Source organism: Bos javanicus, chromosome 24 (assembly GCF_032452875.1).
Source record: "Bos javanicus breed banteng chromosome 24, ARS-OSU_banteng_1.0, whole genome shotgun sequence".
Classification (NCBI taxonomy): domain Eukaryota; kingdom Metazoa; phylum Chordata; class Mammalia; order Artiodactyla; family Bovidae; genus Bos; species Bos javanicus.
In genome coordinates, this window is record NC_083891.1 from 8,615,094 (window position 1) to 8,622,562 (window position 7,469).

A 7,469-nucleotide genomic window follows, 5' to 3' on the forward strand; every position below is an offset into this window, starting at 1 on the left:
TTTATGTGGAAAATGGAATGTAAAATGCAAATGTGTATGCACAATGGCACTTCTTGCTTCTACGCTATCTAATGTAGAACAAGATTTTATGTGACCAGTTCAGTTGTTCAGTCATGTCTGACTCTTTGTGACCCCATGAATCACAGCACGCCAGGCATCCCTGTCCATAACCAACTCCCGGAGTCCACCCAAACTCATGTCCATCGAGTCGGTGATGCCATCCAGCCATCTCATCCTCTGTCGTCCCCTTCTCCTCCTGCCCCCAATCCCTCCCAGCATCAGGGTCTTTTGCAATAAGTATGAGGTGGCCAAAGTATTGGAGTTTCAGCTTTAGCATCAGTCTTTCCAGTGAACACCCAGGACTGATCTTTAAAAGGATGGACTGGTTGGATCTCCTTGCAGTCCAAGGGACTCTCAAGAGTCTTCTCCAACACCACAGTTCAAAAACATCAATTCTTCGGTGCTCAGCTTTCTTCACAGTCCAACTCTCACATCCAAACATGACCACTGGAAAAACCATAGCCTTGACTAGATGGACCTTTATTGGCAAAGTAATATCTCTGCTTTTAACTGGTCCCAAATACAAATTGTGTGCCCAGATGTTCACTTAGCAATGTGAAACCAAAATGCAGAAATAGCCAACGCACAGTTCTGCAGGAAGGCGTTTCTGCTGGGCCATCTAGGGTGCCCTTCCCTGTTGGCTCAGTCCGTAAAGAATCTGACCGCCATGCGGGAGACCTGGGTTCGATCCCTGAGTTGGGAAGATCCCCTGGAGGAGGGTATGGTAATCCACTCCTGTATTCTTGCCTGGAGAATCCCCATGGACAGAGGAATCTGGTGGGCTACAGTGCATGGGGTTGCAAAGAGTCCAACAGGACTAAGTGACTAAGCACAGCACATCCAAGAGTGCAGTTCAGTTCTAGACAGTGGGACTTTTGTGATCAGTTTCTTCACTAGGAAATTGGGTTATTTGACTCTAGATTGTAGAATAATAAGAAAATGAGAAGAACTAAATTTCCAGGTGCCCATGGAGTGATACCGGCCAGAAGGGAAGAGATGGTGCCATGGCTTTGTCCCCGTTCTGCTTCTTATCAGGTTTATGTATTCTGGCTTTTTTTTTTTTTTTTACAAAACCATGTTATAAAGACTTCTTATTACGTGTATACTGAGGAAAGTAAGTAAAGCAAATATAGTTCAGTGTTTACAATTGCTGCTGCTGCTGCTAAGTCACTTCAGTCGTGTCCGACTCTGTACGACCCCATAGACGGCAGCCCACCAGGCTCCCCCATCCCTGGGATTCTCCAGGCAAGAACACTGGAGTGGGTTGCCATTTCCTTCTCCAATGCATGAAAGTGAAAAGTGAAAGTGAAGTCGCTCAGTCGTGTCCGACTCCTAGCGACCCCATGGACTGCAGCCCACCAGGCTCCTCCATCCATGGGATTTTCCAGGGAAGCTATATCGATGTTATGTACCCTTCACCTAGAATCACCAATTGTACTATTCTGGCAACTTTTATGTAGGTTTAAACTTCTAAAAAATAAATGTTAAGGGACAAAACAGAGTAAGCATTATAATAAACTCTTGTTTCCTTGTCACAATCTTGGAAATACTGCATTTTTTTTTTTTTTTGGAAATACAGCATGGAAAATAGAGCTTTTTTTTTTTTTCCAAAACACTCATAAATTACCTTCCAACGCTTGTTTTCAGTTCACTTCCCAACTCTGAGTAAAACTGGCTCCGACAGGCCTCAAAACACAGCAATATAGAAACATTTTCTTTAAAGCCCCACAAGGGGTCAGCAAACTTTGTTTTCTGTAAAGAGCCAGATGATAAATAATTTAGGCTTGGAGGACCACATGTGGACTCTGTCACATATTCTTTACTTTGTTTTTTAACTCAAAAAAAATGTAGAAATATTTTTTTTTAGCTCAAAGCCTCTTCAAAAATAAGCTGCAGGCTGGATCTGGCTAGCATGCCACAGCTTCCCTGGTAGAGAGTAGTTACCAGATCAACAGCTACATTCCAGATACGAGGGGGTGTGTTCTGTGTTCTGGCGAAGAAGCCACATCTGGAACAGAAGCTGCAGGTGGAGTCGCCACCTGATTAAATTTTCAATAATCCACTTTCATTCTTCAACACCCATCTGTTTTCTATATAGGCACAGCAGGCAATTTGAATGGAAGCAACACCCCTGCATTTTTTATGTCCTTGATGATGGCAATAAGTCCTGCAGTCCTTCCAGGAATGTGGTATTGCCTTTGGTTTACTATTTTTCAAAGGCAGAGCCTTTGAATCAGGGGAGGGAAGGATTGGGAATTTGGGGTTAGCATATGCACTATTATATACAGGATGGATAAACAACAAGCCCAGAGTTTTGTATTCACTATCCTGTGATAAACCATAAAGGAAAAGGCTGTGAAGAAGAATATGTATCTAAGTGTATAAATGAATCACTTTGCTGTACAGCAGAAATTAATACAACATTGTAGATCAAGTATACTTCAATAAAATATGAAAAAAAAAAGGCAAGGCAGAGCCAGTTTCAGGGCCTTCCATTTAACTCTCCCTGTTAAATGGCCCTCACACCATGTTCAGGTGACATGTGGAAATCCTAAGATGTGCTATACATTATTTGTAATTATCCATTCCAGAACCAGGAAAATAATCACAGAGATAGGAGAGCTGCTGTGAGACGGACTTGAGACCAAACCCTGTGGCTTATCTGACCTGCTAGCTCCTTGCTGTTTCTGGTGGACCACAGAAATTTTGACCCAATGTCCATAAATCCTTAATATCTGATTATTTCTTCTTCCCCAAGGCTTTCATCCTGATAACAGGACAGTTAAAAGTCCAGCAAAGAAGATGATTTACACTCTAATTTTTTTTTTTCCCTTTGCTGTGAGGTAGCATCTTTTCATCAATGGGACCTGGTTTCCCCTAAATTTGAGGGTCTCTGGATGTGTGAACTGGGAATTGATCGAGGGCCATTGGCCCTCTTTTGGGGGATTCAATTCAGACTTCAGTTTGTCATGCTTGGGTGCATGCTGTATCGCTCAGTCATGTCCAACTCTTTGTGACCCCATGGACTGTAGTCCTCCAGGCTCCTCTGTCCATGGGATTCTCCAGGCAAGAATACTGGAGTGGGTTGCCATGCCCTCCTCCAGGGGATCTTCCCGACCCAGGGATCGAACCCATGTCACCTGCATTGGCAGGCAGATTCTTTACCACTGAACCAGGCCTGCAGCTGGAACTAATGGGAAACATACAGAAAAAAGAATTCTGGAAAATACTTTTCAGCCTAGTCCAGTAGATGCATAACAAAACCATCTCATGTGGTTATTCACACAAAGCAGCACTGTCCTGAATTGCATGTTTCATTCCTTAACACTTTAAAAAAATGATCTAACACCATACACAAAAATAAACTCAAAATGGATTAAAGATCTAAATTTAAGACCAGAAACTATAAAACTCCTAGAGGAGAACATAGGCAAAACACTCTCCGACATACATAACAGCAGGATCCTCTATGACCCACCTCCCAGAATATTGGAAATCAAAGCAAAAATAAACAAATGGGACCTAATTAAACTTAAAAGCTTCTGCACAACAAAGGGAACTATTAGCAAGGTGAAAAGGCAGCCTTCAGAATGGGAGAAAATAATAGCAAATGAAGCAACTGACAAACAACTAATCTCAAAAATATACAAGCAACTCCTACAGCTCAACTCCAGAAAAATAAATGACCCAATAAAAAAATGGGCCAAAGAACTAGACATTTCTCCAAAGAAGACATACAGATGGCTAACAAACACATGAAAAGATGCTCAACATCACTCATTATCAGAGAAATGCAAATCAAAACCACTATGAGGTACCATTTCACGCCAGTCAGAATGGCTGCTATCCAAAAGTCTACAAGCAATAAATGCTGGAGAAGGTGTGGAGAAAAGGGAACCCTCTTACACTGTTGGTGGGAATGCAAACTAGTACAGCCACTATGGAGAACAGTGTGGAGATTCCTTAAGAATCTGGAAATAGAACTGCCTTATGATCCAGCAATCGCACTGCTGGGCATACACACTGATGAAACCAGAATTGAAAGAGACACGTGTACCCCAATATTCATCGCAGCACTGTTTATAATAGCCAGGACATGGAAGCAACCTAGATGTCCATCAGCAGATGAATGGATAAGAAAGCTGTGGTACATATACACAATGGAGTATTACTCAGCCATTAAAAAGAATACATTTGAATCAGTTCTAATGAGGTGGATGAAACTGGAGCCTATTATACAGAGTGAAGTAAGCCAGAAAGAAAAACACCAATAAGTAAACTAACGCATATATATGGAATTTAGAAAGATGGTAACAATAACCCTGTGTACGAGACAGCAAAAGAGACACTGATGTATAGAACAGTCTTTTGGACTCTGTGGGAGAGGGAGAGGGTGGGGAGATTTGGGAGAATGGCATTGAAACATGTATAATATCATGTATGCAACGAGTCGCCAGTCCAGGTTCGATGCACGATACTGGATGCTTGGGGCTGGTGCACTGGGACGACCCAGAGGGATGGTATGGGGAGGGAGGAGGGAGGAGGGTTCAGGATGGGGAACACATGTATACCTGTGGCAGATTCATTTCGATATTTGGCAAAACTAATACAATATTGTAAAGTTTAAAAATAAAGTAAAATTAAAAAAGATCTGTCATACATATATCCCTACACAATGTTATTTAGTTTTGCATGTCTCTCAGCTCTGTATAATACTCTTGAACTCTTCTGCAACTTTTTTTTTCAATCAAAATTGTTTTTGAGATTAATTATCCTAGTTTTGATTCTCTCAGAAGCAGACCCTGAAACAGGATCTGAGTGAAAGCAATTTTTGTGGAAATTTCTGAGAACACCAGTGGATAAATGAACTGATACAGGTGGGCAGAGGCAGCCGATAAAGGCTGTGTATTAAAGCATCAAGCGCAGTGGGTGACTGAGACTTAATTATGTAGGAGCGCAGACACTTTCTGCTGAAGGCAGGCTCTGGCAGCTGAAACCTTGCTGAACTCTCTCTGAATGACTGAGACAACCTTGAGAGGACAAGTAACTAAAGTTTATTTCACCTCAGAGAACCAAATGTAACATTAAAGGAAAACACTTGGAAATTTTGACTCCAGGTGACACTACTTGGGCTCCCCAGGTGGTGCTAGTGCTAAGAATCCACCTGTCAATGCAGGGGACGTTAAGAGACGCTGGTTCAATCCCTAGGTCAGGAAGATCCCCCGGAGGAGGACATGGCAACCCACTCCAGTATTCTTGGAGTGGACATGGACTGGAGAATCCCATGGACAGAGGAGCCTGGCGGGCTACAGTCCAAGGGGTTGAAAAGAGCTGGATACGACTGAAGCAAATTAGTATGTCACTACTTACTGGAAAAAAAAATAGACTAATCTATTTGAATGTGTCTGTTTTCTCATATGCAATATGGAGGTATTAATCACACTTACATCATGGGGTAATTATGAGAATTAAGCATGGTCATCAGTGTACAACATGCTCTGTATGTGTCAGAGTGCATCTCTGTCTGTGTTGCCCTCCTGCCAGCACACATCTGGGCTCCCTTCCCAGCCAGACTCTGTGCTGGGACACTGTGACACCAGCCAACGGGATGTGAGTGAAAAATGACTTGTAACATTTCCAAGCCTGGTCCGGAAGAAGAGTATGGTTCGTCCCATGCTCTGTGGCCATTCCATCAGGCTGGAAGAGAGAAAACCCCTAGGGAAAACTTGGAAAGTAAAGATAGTGGAAACTTTCTTATCCTGGATCCAAAAATGACTGCATGAGAGTGAACCACGTTATGCTGTTGGCTGACAAGTACCGTTGGGCAGGCTAGAAACAGACTTATCTGTTTTTGTTTTTTTTTTAACTTTATACATTTGGGGACTAATTACAATTATAGCAGCTTGCATTAAACTAAATAAAACACTATTTATTATTTTGAAATTCATGACTGGAGGCAAGTTTCTTATGCCAAACCCTAGAGAGAGTCATTTTATTTATGACTTATTGAATTACAATATAATGGATTATGAAAAATGTTCACTGCATATCTACTTTGTGTATAATGAAAATACATAAAGGATTTTCGAATTTAGTTTGTAAAAGCAAGCATTAAAAAAAAGTACAGGAAGCTCAGCTCAGTGCTCTGTGATGGCTTATAAGTGTGGGATGGGGGGATGGGGCTGGGAAGGTGGTTCCAGACGGAAGGGATGTTATGTATGCGTGTAACTGATTCACTTCATTGTACAGCAGAAACCAACACGATGTTGTAATTACACTCCAAATATATATATATATATATATATATATATATATATATATAAATAATTGAAGACTCTTGGGAGTCCCTTGGAGAGCGAGGAAATCAAACCAATCAATCCTAGAGGAAATCAACCCTGAATATTCACTGCAAGGGCTGATGCTGAAGCCAAAGCCCCAATCCTTTGATCCTTTGGCCACCTGATGCGAAGCACTGACTCATTGGAAAAGACCTGGATGCTGAGAAAGACTGAAGGCAGGAGGAGAAGGGGCAACAGAGGATGAGATGGTTGGATGGCATGCCATTTATTTGTCAATTACACCTCAATAAAGCCAGGAAAAATTTTTGCTTTTCAGTTACATAACAGCCACTGATGGTGCCTGCAGGATTTATCCTTAGGAAAAGATGTTGATTTATTCCTATATCCAGTTTCTTCACTTGTCCCCAAGTTAGTCTTGGTAATCCAATTTTCCTTGCCAGTGATTAAACCACCCACCCATTAGAAATGGGCTTGGGGCATACTTTCTGTCATTTCTCCCCTCAGAATGCTTACTTTCAGAACAAAAGACACAGGAAGAAATTTCTCACCTTCCTGCTGATTGCTGTGGAGTCAGCATGAGACTGCTGGAACTCTGGCATCCATCTTGTGTCCATGAGACGCTATGCTGAGAGCCACGCAGACAGTGTGAAAGGCTGAAGAGAACTTTGAGCTTAAGCTCACTGAGCCCTCCACCTGCTCTCCTCAGAACTTCTTTTATGTGAGATAAAGCGTTTTTATCACTGTTTAAATTGGCTTGGGATGAAATTTTCTGTTACTGTTAGCTGTATGCATCTTAAATCTTCCACTATCTTCAAAATGTTTATGAAGGACATTTTGTTTATGAAGAACAGGTAGATGCAAATAAAACAGAAATACTTATTTTTTGAATAAATTTTCCAAATTATTCTCATTTAATCTCTATTTTCTAGTATTTAAATAAAGAGAAAAAAAATCATTGAAACAGACATATTTAAGAAAATAAAAATTTTATACCCTTATCCTAATTTAGTGTGATAAGGATGAGTAGTAAGGGAATTTCTTTACAGGATGAAGGTATAAGTAATCACTGTCATATTGATCAAGGGAGATACCAACTTCATATTCATAGAT